The sequence below is a fragment of the Rhipicephalus sanguineus genome, chromosome 3 (genome assembly GCF_013339695.2).
Source record: "Rhipicephalus sanguineus isolate Rsan-2018 chromosome 3, BIME_Rsan_1.4, whole genome shotgun sequence".
Classification (NCBI taxonomy): domain Eukaryota; kingdom Metazoa; phylum Arthropoda; class Arachnida; order Ixodida; family Ixodidae; genus Rhipicephalus; species Rhipicephalus sanguineus.
This window is the reverse complement of record NC_051178.1, coordinates 147,886,115-147,900,792: the sequence shown is the minus strand read 5'-3', so window position 1 is coordinate 147,900,792 and position 14,678 is coordinate 147,886,115. Positions and strand designations below refer to the sequence as shown.

Below are 14,678 nucleotides of genomic sequence, written 5' to 3'. Positions count from 1 at the left end.
TGAGATTTAACGTCCCAAAACCATGTTATGATTATGAGGGACGCCGTAGCGGAGGGCTCCGGAAATTTCGACCACCTAGGGTTCTTTAACGTGCACCTAAATGTAAGTACACGGGTCTCAAGCATTTTCGCCTCCATCGAAAATGCGGCCGCCGCAGCCGGGATTCTGTCCCGCGACCTTCGGGTCAGCAGTCGAGCACCATAACCACCAGACCACCGTGGCGGGTCGATATGGTTAAATAGGTCTGCCCATGTATCTGCTTTGAAAGTTTCTGTAACACCTCGTTTCGAGCCTTTTCAATGCAGGATATTGGCCTCGAGGCCCACCACTGGAAACGCCGGCGCCACCGTCGGCGTGACGTACTTGGCAGGATCACGTGGTCTCCGCGGCCGCGTCGGCTGCTTGTGGCGCACTGCCGCGTACTTTGAAAACGAGTTTCAAGTCCCACATGCGCTGCGGTCTGTTCAAATTCGGAAGTTTTCTCTCATTTTCTACTCAATTGAAACCATTTTGATAGAGTGGCTGCCTCCGAAGGCGACGAACATGGGGCTCTACCGCTCGGTGCCGCAGCGCCGCGCTTACGCAAGGGAGCCCAGTGTCAGCCTGCACTGGTAACCGCGGGACAAGAAACAGCGTGAAGCATGGGTTGTAAAGGTGAGAACCAGCAAGTAGCCATCCGCTACGAGTCTTGTGTGCAAAAAGCACTTCCGCGACGAAGACTTTTGTTACTTCGTCGGGCCTGCGATGTTCGGTGAGTAGCAGACAGCGCGCACTGAGACGATGGCTCGCGCGTGCTTCCCGCCGGCAAATGATGCTTATCTGCCACAGGATGGTAAAAACGCTACATTTTACCACGTGCGATGCCATCTCAGAACCCTCCAATGCGACCTCTTGATCGTCGGCCCCGTGCTCAGCGTCCACAAAATCGGCTGCAGATGCACAAGTCATTGTTTAGATACGTTGAATTAAAAAAGCGCCAGGCCTGCGCGGAAAGCGCAGCACAGTCACAGCGAAAGCTGCAAGAGCGGCTTTTCTAGAGCGCGTTATAAACTCTCCTGTGGCAGGTACATTAGCAACGTACCCACTACGCCACAAAGCGTAATTTTTGGGAAGTTTGGAAGCACCAAGCGCGACATTATTCGTTGTTCTGCGGAGAAGCGAGGTACCATATGTAAGCGATTATGTGCAGTTTGTTGATGCGGCGGTTGATGACGATGAATAATTATGGTTGCGCCCTTTGTAATGGGTTGGAAGCTTTAAACGACCCACTAGTTACGTAATGCATATTGTGTGACGCCCGGTCGTTATTTAACTGTCCCACCACGCTTTATAACACACTTTAACCGGAGAAACGTAGAGCGAGAGAGAGAGAGAATTGACTTTATTGAGACCCTGAGGAAATGGATCATGGGAGCCTTATGGGCTTCCTTGGCAACCAACAGAAGTGCACTTGCGAGGAACCCACTACGCTAAAAATCATTGTAATTTTTGAGAAGTAGGGCAGTAGGCACTGTGCCATTTTTCGTCATTTTACAGACAGCCGTGGTACCTGCTAAACGCATGTAAGGCATTATGCGTACTTCGTTGATGATGTGCGTGATGACGATGAAGAATTATGGCAGAGCTCTTTGTAATGGGTTGGAAGCATTCAAGAACCTACTCGTTGCGCAATTCGCATTGTATGACGCCTGGTTACATAATTCGCGCTGTGCGACGCTTGGTGCTTATTTTACTCTTCTACCACGCTATATTGCATATGCTAATGTGGTTCCTTCCCGACATGAAGCCTGTATAGGACCTTTTTGCAAAGCAGTTTCAAGCACCGGCATGGCTCAGAGGTTGAATACTGGGCTCCCACGCAGAGGGCCCAGGTTCGAACCTCGTTCCATCCTGGAGTTTTTTTCTTATTTAGTTTTTTTTCTTATTTCGAGCGATACTGGTTACGGACACCGGCGGCGGCGGCGGCGGACAACTACGGCACCAAAAACGGCCGGTGAAATGATCTCATAACAGCTTTCGCTGTAAAACGCACAGGGTCCCTTATGCATTCGTTAAAGATGACTAGAAGGCGAAAGTCATCTTCTTCTTGTCAGTCGATGTACTGATTCTCCCGCGTTACTGTATTTTCTTTCTTTTCCTAGGCGTCGCATGCTACTACATGCTCGATCTCGTAGACTGGTTCTCCTTCCACCAGCAATCTCGAAGTGGTGAAGCTTTGGTCTATGAATTTGTTGATCACAGAGAGCGGCAAGTTCACTGGAATGCAAACGGAATGATAATAAGTAGCATTAAAAAAGGGCGTCGCATTTGCTCACGTTTTGTGTGAGCACCAAACGAAACGAATGCGCTGAATAAAGAAACAGAAGCAGCGGCATTTGCCCTCTGAGAAGACCGATCAATACGCAGTGCGAGACAACTTGTCAAATGACATTGAAACGTACCCGAATTTAGACCGAAAAAGAAAAAAACACTGAATCGTCGGGACGGCAGATCACAAAGTTGTCATGCGCACCGAAGCCGCAGTTGTAAGGAAATTGTTTTTGAACTGCTCTGATAGCGTCCGCGCAACAGTAGTTGTTTGTTTACTCACAAATTCTCATGTTTTGCGGCCTAAAGTTCACAGCGCGGTGCCAAAACGCGCTCGTAGCAAAAGCGAAACCATCAGTACGAACATACATGCAGACGCTCATACATGTAGAGGCACCGTCAGTCGTCGCGAACCCGTGCGATCGCTGGCTTGAGGCTTCTTTCTGTTATGCTCCGTTTGGTTATACAGGCAGTCTACTCTAACGAGATATTTCACATAGTTTGCACTCAGCGAGTGACTACCTTTCACGCAAGAAGCCGGTTCAGGGGTCTCCAACGCGGTGACAGCGTGAAGCGGGTGCTCGGTTTTCTGCAAAGAGACAGTGACTGTAGACTATCTTGCGCTTTCAGTTCGTCGAAAATGATTATCTTGACAGTAAAGAACACAGTTCATTTCGAAAGTACTTACAGAAATGCCCTAGAGGGCTTCCGCGAGGTGTTTTTGTAGAGCGCCGACAGCAAAACCTATGGGGAGCGCGCCGGCGGCATCCTGCCTAGCACGCAATCGCGGCGCGTCCGATAGAGGGCGACTCCGTAACTCCTCGAGGCCAATACGTGTCAGAATGGGGGATAGAACCATGGTTTCCAGTACAAAAGCCCTACGCTCTACCCATTAGACTCATAGACGCTCAAGACGAAGCATTCCTTGTCGCTTTCACACATTTTGCAAATTCTGACTGCTGTTGTCTTGCCTGTTACATCTGTATACAACATTCTTGGGCCCCTGAATATGTGCTCAAACATATAACCCAGAACCCCGAATACGTGACACCATTGATATGTGGATATCCTTTCTTAAAATATTTATAAGTTCCATTGCGGGTGGGTGCCCTAATACACAAACAATACAGGAGGCAAGAAGTAAAGATGTCGGCTACAGAGACTTGTTATGTGGCCTTCCCACACTTTTTTTCCCCCTCTAAATCTTAGCCACACTATGCTATCGAATTCCTACATCGCTTCCTTGCTGTTTATAAACATTATGACTAACAACTTCGATATCAAAAGTCGATATTTCCAAAGGCTTACCATTTTCGTTGGGAATGACCACTGCTGAATTTCGCCAGCTGGGGTCCATTAAAGTGGATATGTACAGATTCCATCAATTCACGTTTAATATCCATCGAAATGCGTCTTCTGAGTGCAAGTCTGAGCCCGCAATGCGCCCTGTACTTGGTCGTACTTCACGACAGCCGTGGAGCGACCGTAGCCCCGAATGACTGAAAGTCGCTCGCACGATTCATACAGCTCTTTTCTGACAAAATATATAGCGGGTTGTTTCGTGTATCACCTCTTTATTACGAAGGCCCTGATATTATTCAATACAGAAGAGGACATCGCGAGCTCACGCGACTCCTCGCGTACAATGTTATGGGTTTCATATGCACTACAAAAACACCGACGGATGCTACATATACAAACGAAACAGCGTAAGTTTTAACAGAAAAGGTCAGACACGAACATTTCACTAACCTACGTGGATACAGAAAACTTAGCGGCGATGAAGTGTGTACGCTGTGGGCCATCGTTTGCAGCGCGACTTCAGCACATATCTTCACCACGTATTCTTCACCACATATATTTTCACAGAAGTTCGCGTCTCGCACAACAGAATCAAATTTATCTCGTCAGTGAAGACCTGGTTTGTTCGTTGATGCACGAAACGTGCAAAGTCGTTGTGTTTCTTTTCTGCCAACGCGTTAACAATCACGCTAGCACAGCCGAACAAGGGAGCGGTCGCCGGTTCGTCGTCTGCTAACGCTCCTCCAGGGTGTTCTCCTGTCATCTGCTTGGTGACGTGACAGTCTGTGGACATTGCGAATATTGGTGGCGGCCTTCTCTGGATCGTTGTTTTTGGGCAGCATCGGCACGGCGTCTCCAGCCCGGCGAGTAAGTTAATTTTGGTTTATTCGTTTGTCTATGGGAGGTTTTCTTCATATTGTTCATATATGTTCACTTTCTGCAAGCATGGGTGCGTAGCCGGGTGGTCAAGACGCTCACGTTCGGAGCGCGGGGGCCCGGGTTCAAATCGAGCCTACCAAGGAAACTTATTTTAGACCTGACCTCGTTCTTAGTTATGCTGCTCGAACCAGTGTTACTGTATTTTGTTGAGGTCATACCGTTTGGTGCTCTGTAACCAACCCTTGTCCGTTCCCAGGTGAATCTGGAGAAAGCTACCGAGTTGTGGTGGGAGCGGCTGCTCGTGAATGAGCCCAAGATCAACATCTGCGCCATCGACCCGACCAAGCCTTTCGGGAGCCCGGACTCGGATACCCAGGCCAAGATCCAGGAGCTGACTTACAACAGCCTGCTCAAGCAGGCCGGACGCAAGACGCCACAAGAAGAGGTCGAGCGATAAGCCTTCGATTCTCATTAGATTTTTCTGATTATTAAAGGGACACTAAAGAAAAAAAAACGATTTCTCTCATACTATTAGTAAATCACTATTTCACAATTCCAAAATCACCATGCTTGCCACAAGAAGACGCTTGGTAAGAGGGAAGACGCGCCAAAGCAAAATGTGCGTGGCGACGCCACCTTGAAGTTCCCTCACCGAACGTCATGAAGACATAGATTTTGTCGGCATATACTAGGCCCTACGTAGTTCCTAATCAGTAAAAAAAAAGTCAGTTTCGCCGCCACGGCGAAGCAATGAATGCGATAGCAATAAATTGGAATGTAATGCGAAGAACGGAAAGCAGCTCGAAATTGCCAGCGCTTCGCTCGAGCCCCAAGGACGCACGAAAAGAACGCACACAGGACGAGCGCGCACTATCATGCATTGCAGCTCGACACTTGAAGCGCACTGTTCAAACATAAAGCAGGACGCACGAAACGAACGAACATGTACACACAGGACGAGCACGAACTGTCACAGTTGTTACTTACTTCTGTTTGAACAGCGCGCTCCTTTCGCAAACGCGGCCACTGCGAAGTGACCTGCGTACGATTTGTGGCTTCAGCGCGGACATCGCGGGGAAAGCACAAGACATACAACCGCCCACTGCACCCCCCCCCCCCCGGCCGCCCCCTTCTTTCCTCGAGATAAACGCACGAAGGCGGCCACGCCCTGTAGGGCAAAGACTAACGGCGTTCGCAGGAGTGGGGCGATGATCTTTAAAGCGCGCAACGCGCGCACATCGCGCGCACATCGCGCCATCTATGTGGCGAATAAGAAAGTATGCTGACGGACATGGTGTATATAAATAGCTCGCCGTTAGCAGGCTGAAGGACGGTACTGTTGGTGGCTTAACCGTCTAACGCCGCTCGCTGGAAAGCGAGAGGTCGCCCGTTCGATTCCGCGTGTCGGAAAGTTCTGAATTATTTTTCTTTGTGGCTTTTATATATATATATATATATATATATATATATATATATATATATATATATATACGGTGAATGACGGCGGCCGGCGACGGCAAAAATCAGCCGAGACTGTCCATATAATTGCTATCGCAATAAAAAATGAAGTACACTGCCCTTTGAAGGGGCCATGGACTTAACATACCAAGTTTCAGGAATTTTCGTTGAGCCATTGTCGCCAAAATATGAAAAATACACTTTCAAATTCGTGACGTCACGTGCGACGATTTCGGTGCGAAATTTAAAGCTTAAGCTTTGATCTTGATTTTCTGCCCTATTAATACACCTATGCTGGTGAAATTAACGATATTACAGTTCTCGTAGTTTACTTTTACAATCTAAGCCTATTCGTTGTTTCACTTTAGCGTCCCTTTAACGAGGGTGAAGTGCTAAAGGACGACGTGGATTTGGGCGGACAAACAACAGCCGCATCATCGTGGAAGCTGCGCAGATGAAACGGGAGGGAAGTCTTTGAGCAAACCTTCTGTCCCCCTCAGTGCAAAAGAATTAATGTTTTACAGCGAAAGCTGTTATGAGATGTCAACAACACCCAGTTCTGGTGGTGCAGTTGTCCGCCGCTGTCGGTGTCCGTAACTACTATCACGCGAGATGAAAAAAAATATCCAGAATCGGGTGTGATTTGAATCTGGGCCCTCTGCGTGGCAGTCGAATATTCTATCACAGATCTACGCCAGTGCTTGAAACTTCTTCGCAAAAAGACTCTACACCGGCATCATGTCGGGCAAGGAATCATGTTAACAGATGTAATGTAGTGTGGTAAAAGAGTGAAATAACAACCAGGCGTCACACAATTTGAGTTGCATGACGAGTGGGTTGTTTAAAGCTTCTAGTCATTGCAGGTGTTGATCTTGGCGTTCAGCACCACTGTTCCTTTCGTGTATATATTTTTTCTGTTTTTTGCAATAAGCCTCAGTTGCAAGTTAGCGGCTGTCATTTGCCTGCCCTAGTCATCGCCTTCCTTTTAGCTCTTCAGCCTCGTTAATAATCCAACACCAACTAGCCCTAACTACCACCCTGCCAAGTTACTTTTCTCTCACATGCGTTGTGCACACATGCCTGTGTAAAGTAGGATTTCCTGGAAAGCGTTTTTCGCAGGACCGTGGAAAAACAAGCCACAGTAGCTGGGAAACATGTAGCGCCTTTAAAAACTTAAACTTTAATTTCTTTACAGTTATATCATAATAACTACGCCACAGTTAAAAGACTACAAATAATGTTCCCTGTACTTTCCTTGGCTTCATTTTCTGTTGGTTTCATTAGGCTGTATCCAAGGAGATTTAAAAAGAATTGCTGTAGTGGAAAGTATGCCTCAAGAGTGAAGCCGTACCCACCCTAAGATGGCGGCCGTGGGGGGCTGCTGGTACCATCTTAGTAGGGGCAGGATAAAACACTAGTTTTGAGTGAAAAAAATTTAATGGAGCTTTCTCCTCTCACACCCTACAAATTTAATATGGCAAGTTTTTCAGGACAGACACTGCTAAACGTGCGTTTTTGAGTTGCTGGTTTCTTCAAGAAACGTAAGTCTTGGAAAATATTATTAGAGATGAAGTCATCGATGCTCATCCCCGTGCGCTACTTTCATTGGGAACTTCATTGTTATTTTAAAATTAACCTAGCATTTAGATTAGCACAGTGAAACAATTTGATGATTTCTAAGCGGGCACCACATGAAATGAGCATGTTTCTGAGATAAAGGGTGGGCGAAAACTGGCTTCACGTTTGCCAGTAAGGCGTGCGAGAGCTTCCGCTCCAGCATTTTTTAAAAACTTCCTTAGTTCTGTCTAACAAAGAAAACGAGCCCTGGAACCATTCCCCACCTTTCATCCTACCATATCAATGGAGAATAAAGCAAAATTAGCCAAAGTGTAAGATATCGCTCATCATATCTGGTTTAAAAGAAAAAAAAAAGGATCGCATCATGTACACTGATGTGTACGATGTTCGCGGATTGAAACACGTCATAAAAGCTTTTCGTATAACGATTGGTATGCACGACGGCTCAACATAACTGAGTCATGTTGCTACTAATCTTGCCGTTATGTAAGTGATGTAAGTGTTCAAGTCGAAACCATGTCCATGTGACATGAACTGAAGACAGTGGAAACAAAAGTAGAGTAGACACTCAATAAACAGAAATCTGAGACGGAATCGCTGTTAAAACATAACTGTCTCAAATAAGATTGGTTTCGTACTTGAATTCTACAACCTTGTTCATCTCTCACTAAGCGGAAGATATTTTCCTGGTCCCTCCAGGTTCCGTTTAACGAGAGTCTACTGTACGTTGTCTACTGTATCCGCATTGTACAGTCCACTGTATGTGCTACTGTACAGTATGTGTGTTAGCCCTAAATTGTCGCTTTTCAGTCCGTGAGCCCTGGGAACAACACATTTTCTAAGTATGGGCGGGCTGGAACGTTTCTGTGTTGACGCAAATAATACAGTAACTTCCCTCTGTCGCCTGCCTTTGCTGAAAGCCGAATTCCGCACGTCGTCTTTTTCTAGAAAGTGGAGAACCTTCTCCGCGAAGCTTGGGGCAAGGACGGGTTGCCGTTCAAGGGGCAGCCCTTTGACCCCAGCATCGTGAACATGAGCGGCGTCAACAGTGACATGTGACAAACTTCATCTTCACCACATCTTTTGGTTCTTGTCTTGGCCTGGAACACTACGTGCACATCGACCGCAAGTGTGTGCTTTGACTCGTGTGCCACCCGGAGTTGGCTGATTGTGTCACGATGAAGTGTCTTTTGCGTGCGAACTCTGATGGCCTCTGCTCCTCAAGAACTGGCCTTTGCCCTCTTGCTACAAGAACAGTCTGTGACCTGTGCGTGGTGCTCCTGAACTCAGTGAGGTGGCAGAACTGTACCCGCTGGAATCTCTCCAGCAGAAAAAAAAGACGACACTGAGAAGACTTGCGTCGGCTACGGTCGGCTACGTAGTAGCCTTGCAAACACAGCAGATCGTCTGCTCCAGTTCTCTCAGTGGTGTACAGTCTATGCAATTAGGGCATCGGAAGGAAAGCCTCCTCGCGACTGCTACTAGTCCTCGCAGTGAAGAGCTACAGATCTTGCGCTTAATATACAAAATTTTCGTCATTCTTAGACACTAAGCTTCATCAGAGCTGCAGGGTCGTAGTGTTGCTGTGTTTTCGCAGACTCATGCCCCGTCTGCAAGTTTAGTGTCTCCAGAGACAAGAGCGTGGCACAATGGCATGCATTCTGCGCTCTCAGCAGAGATATACAGGTTTCACTGTGTGAATGGTGTGAAACTGTCTTATTGGCCTGGTGTAGATATTGGTTGTCGGAGGCGCTGCCTTATTTTGAAACATCGGATGGGCGTTAGTAGTCACATAGATTTTACCTATTTATTCAGGCACCCCAAAAGCCCTGCAGGCATTGCATAGGGGCACGTTGCCATGAATTGAACGAGGTAATACTTAACCATACACAGCTAAACAAAAAAGTAAAAATTGGTTTTAGGATCAGTAAAGATGAATCAGTACAGAAACAAGTTACGTGCTGTGTTTGGCATCCGTTCTCATTTTGTATAGGTTGAGTTGAGTTGAGTCAGTCAGTCAGTCAAGAACTTTATTCATCGGTCCTGAGGAGTTTAGGCCGCCGGGGGATCCAGGGGGGACACCCTAGCAGCCGCTACCGTAGGCGACGCCCGAGTCGGGGCGGGAACGTGATGGCGTTCCGCCAGTTCTTGGGCCCTCTGGACTGCCTTGAGTTGTTGGTGGAGCTCGGAGCTCCTGAGTGCCTCTTCCCAGTCGGACTCACTGGTGAGAGGTCCCTGAGGTAACGCGGGACATTGCCATAGCATGTGCGAGAGTGAACAATAGAGTTCTCTGCAATCTGGGCATTGGGGAGTGATTTCTGTGTTATAATGGCTCAGTCGGCCCCGTGATAGGTACGATCTTGTTTGTAGCATTCGAAAGGCTACCGCTTGCGCACGTTCGAGCTTTGTGTGTGGTAATGGGTATTGGCATCTGTTGTTGCGGTAGTGAGAGGTGATTTCGTGGAAGGTTAGTAAGGGGTCGTTAAACTGTATGTCTGGGCCCAGCTCTTCGTTGTATAAACTTTATTTGCCCAACGGTTGATATCCTTCATTTGATGGTAAAGTAAGCACAGTGGTTTCAAATAAGAAAATTTTCGATTTTCAGAGCGACTGGGAGGCCAGATGTAATCGTAGGTCGGCAAAAAATCTGTAGCTCACTCAGACTCACTCGTGAAATATATCTTGCCTTTAGGACTCACTCAGACTCAGACTCACCAAAATTTTCCTCATTCGGACTCGCTCGGACTCAGACAGAAATTTTTCTCAACCGGCCTCACTCGGACTCAAGCTCACCAAAATATTGCTCGCTCGGACTCGCTCTGACTCAGACTCACGGCAAGATCTGAGTCTGAGTGAGTCAACTCATGAGTCCATCAGCCTATAATTTACTTTTTCGACCACAGTGTCAGTGCTCTTTAACATCAGTATCTCATATAACTGGTGTTCTAATCGGCACTTTTTCGTCTTATACCTTCAAATACGAGTTATCAATGGTTACCATGCCGTAAGAACATTTTTTATCGAAAGAGATGACTCACGCGGCATATTTTATCAAGAACATCCAATGAAAGATTTTGCCAGAGGGAAGTCAAACCCCCCTCCCCCCCCCCCCCCCCCCCCCCGTACTCGACTCGCACCTTTGATCAATAAATATTGAGTGGCGTATAAACTCTAGTGCTTTGAAGTATGCTTGAGTAGACGTCAGTATAAATGTGAGTCATCATAAGGCTGATAGTAATGCTGAAGTTGAGTAGATAGGACCATAGCTCGGGAAAAATGTGGAGCTCACTCAGACTCACTCATGAAATATATTTTGCCCTTAGGGCTCACTCGGACTCAGACTCGCCAAAATTTTCCTCATTGGGACTCACTCGGACTAAGACTCATTGAAATTTTTCTCAACCGGACTCACTCGGACTCAGACTCAAAACAAAAATATTACTTAGCCTAACTCACTGTCACAAACGAGCGCTTAATAAAGCGCGCGCGCGGCCGCTTTCAAACGGCAGCGGGAAAAAAACGGCGCGAGCCGTTCGCCCAAGAAGCTCGAACGACGAAAAAACAAGCATCAAAAGACGCCGACGCGCCGCATCCTGCTCACCCACTCGAGGCAGACGCAGACAACGCGATCTAACGCCCGGCAAAAGCCTGGAAACATCTGGAAGAGAAGCATGACGCATCGCCGAGCGACGCCGCCGCGATTCGAACCTACGAGAAAGCTCTCACCCTTTCCCTAGCCTTGGCTGTACTAGACGCCGAAGAACGCTCCCGACGCTTCTAGAAACCGGGAGAGAGGGGATAAAAGCGCGCAAACGACGACCAGACGGACAGTGAAGGAGAGAAGGAGTGAGTCAGTCGGCCCGGATATGGTGAAGTTATGCTGAGCGCGGCCTCATTAGCCAAAGAAGGCGTGCTTATGATGCGGTGCGGTCAGTCGATCGTCGATTTGGAAGAATTGGAGGACGACGCCGTGTGAGCCGTGACAGGTTACGACGACGATTGAGCTACGACGATCAACGCTGGAGCTGGCGTGAGTGTTTCCTAGCAGAGAAGCATTCGATTACCGTCCAAGAATTGTGGACTGGATACGCCGTTGTACGTTCGGGACTTTAACTGTCCTTGAATAGTTGTAATGCATGCGATTGCATTTGTGGCAGGTGATCTGTTTGTTTAGTTCCCGTTGTGTTAACACCGTCCGAGTTATATTGTGAAGTTGTAACTGGTACAAGCCGAGTGTGCATGTGTTTGTAGTATTTGTATTGCCTTAACTGAGAATATATTTCGTTTTCGTTTGTGTTATTGACTCTCGGCTCTGACTCGGTCTTTGGACCACAACCGGCGTTCGCTGGCGCACCAAAAGGACCAACTCTAAGTTATCCGCGCTTTCGTGGTGCGTTTCGGGGGGGCCGATACGTCCGCCCTTGGAATCCGCCCGGCGATTGCCAACCCGATTAACGGGACAAGTGACACTCACTCAGACCCAGACTCACGGCTCAATCTGTGTCTGAGTGAGTCGACTCATGAGTGAGTTCGCCGACCGATGGATGTGTGTGCACGGCTCACACCACCACGACACGTGAAACAGGGCTAAACTCTGTGCACATGAATTCTCATGCATTTGTAGTGCTCGCCCTTTTTCTATTGCTTTCGAATATACGACCACTTTTGCAAGTCCATTGCAGGGATCATTTTTCCTCATCAGGTAAGTCGGTACACGACGTTTTTACACCCTGAGGGAAAGGATGCTATGTTTCGCGAAATTCCAGGTAGTAGTAGAAAACTTTATGAACAGATTTTGTCGGCAGGAACGCTATCGACCACGGATGTCTGCACCTACTCGTAAAATATTGCTGAAACCACTGTAACCCAAGAAGCAGTAAAAAAGGGAAAACCTCTTTGGCCTTTGCTTCTTGGGGCAGTGAAACGACAAAAAAAGAATGCTCATTGTGGACTTTGCAGGGAAGTAGTGAACTGAAAAAACAACAAGATACTATATCAATATGCAAGAAAGGAGACTTAAAAAGACCAAGGATTACAGACCCATCAGCCCACCTTCAGCTTTATACAAAATATTTACAGGCTTACAAACTTTAATTAGGAAAAGAGAAACACTTCAACCAACCTAGAGAACAGACTGATTGCGAGAAGGGGCTCTCTATAATCGATCACAGCCTCGCACAATCAATTGAGAAATCAGCCGAAAACTTTGTACAGCCTAGCTTAGTAGACCATAAAGAAAGCATCTGAGTACCAGCAGCTTTGGAAGCATTGTGTCGACAAGGGATACTTGAAATATATTCAAATACCGCATTCAAAGCACACATATAGTCTATGGAAATTCCATATTTTTCTATTTTTGAAGATTTGCCGAAACTGGTTTAGGGAGCATTATTCTCAAAAAAAGATAAGCCTATAGCCTTTGGAAATTGCATATTTTTTCGATTTTTGAAGATTCACCGGAGCTAGTAGAGGGCGCATTTTTCTCAAAATAGGTAAGCCTACAGCCTTTGGAAACTCCATATTTTTCGATTTCTGAAGATTCGCCGAAACTAGTTTAGGGCGCATTTTTCTCAAAATAGGTAACCCTCAAAATAGGTAATACCCTTTCGAAATTCCATACTTTTCGATTTTTGAAGATTCGCCGAAACTAGTTTAGGGCACATTTTTTTCAAAAACTTAATCCTATACCCTTTGGAAATTCCAGATTTTTCGATTTTATAAGATTTGGCGAAACTAGTTCAGGGCGCATTTGTCGACTCGCAAACAAGGTAAGCCTGTACCCTTTGGAAATTCCGTATTTTTCTCATTTAGAAGATTTGCCAAAACTAGTTCAGGGCGCATTTTTCTCAAAAAAAAAAAAAAGGTAAGCCTATGGCCTTTGGAAATACCATATTTTTCGATTTTTCAAGATTCGCCGAAACTATTTTAGGGCGCATTATGCCCAAAAAGGTAAGCCTATAGCCTTTGAAAATTCTATATTTTCCAATTTTTGAACATTCGCCGAAACTAGTTTAGGGCGCATTTTTCTAAACAAAGGTTATAGCTTTTGAAAATTCCGTATTTTCCGATTTTTGAAGATTCGCCGAAAGTAGTTTAAGGCGCATTTTTCTCAAAAACTAAGCCTGTAGCTTTTAGAAATTCTATACTTTTCGATTTTTGAAGATTCGCCGAAACTAGTTTAGGGCGAATTTTTCTCAAAAGAGGTCAGCCTATAACCTTTGGAAATTCAATATTTTTCGATTTTTGAAGGTTCGATCGCCAAAGCTAGAAGAAAGCGTCGGTACTTATAACAATGGTTAAGGCGATCGGTGTTGGAGCGTGAGGGACTAGGTTCAAATCCCATTGCTGCGATGAAAGTTTTTTGTCCTTTGTTGCAGGCCCATAGCCAGGAATTTTTTTCAGGGGGGGGGGGGGGGGGGGGGGGGGTGGGGCGCTTGCTGAAAGCCTTGAGTATTTGAGAAAAAACGCCTATTTTCATTATTTTCGATAAAACACCATGTATCATAAAAATTTTTTTGGAGGGGGGGTCCCCTCGCCCCCCCCCCCCCCCTCCTGGCTACGGGCCTGCTTTGTTGGTAGGACGCATTCATGTGGGTCAGATGCATACGGGCCAAGAAATCGTCGGTACTTAGCTCAACGGTGAAGGCACTCGCCTTCGGAGCGGTAGGGAGTAGGTTCGAATCCCGTTGCTGCGATGAAAGTTTTTTGTCCTTTGTTGGTAGGACGCATTCATGTGGTTTAGATGCATACGGGAGAGAAAGCGTCGGTGCTTAGCTCAATGGTTAAGGCGCTCTCCTTCGGAGCGGCAGTAGGTTCGAGTCCCAGTGCTGTGATGAATTTTTTTTATTTCGTTGAGCCTTATCGTGGGTGATAAGGGCCCAGGGCCGTTCCAAGGGACTTTTTTCTGGGGGGAGAGCTCAGAACATCCTCATCCCCCCCCCCCAGTTCCGGCCTTGTCAGCGCCTCAACTTTTTCGACTCCTTTAGGACATCTGTTGCGGTGAAGCCAACGCATCAGGGGAACCTCGAGCTTAGAAGAAACGCACAGTAGGCCCATCGCTGCAAGGTGTGACGTCACACAAAAGTTGAGCCTTATCGTGGGTGATAAGGGCCTCAACTTTTTCGACTGGTTTTGGGCATCTATTGCGCGTAAGC

General features: G+C 46.8%; 1 long non-coding RNA gene across 1 annotated transcript; it reads left to right on the top strand.

The window, feature by feature from the left end:
- Positions 1–4,339: 4,339 nt before the first annotated feature.
- Positions 4,340–8,834, top strand: LOC119385123 (uncharacterized). The gene is made up of 3 exons (XR_005182096.2): positions 4,340–4,476; positions 4,745–4,933; positions 8,473–8,834. It is a non-coding gene; the product is annotated as an uncharacterized LOC119385123 (long non-coding RNA).
- The last annotated feature ends 5,844 nt before the right edge of the window (positions 8,835–14,678 follow it).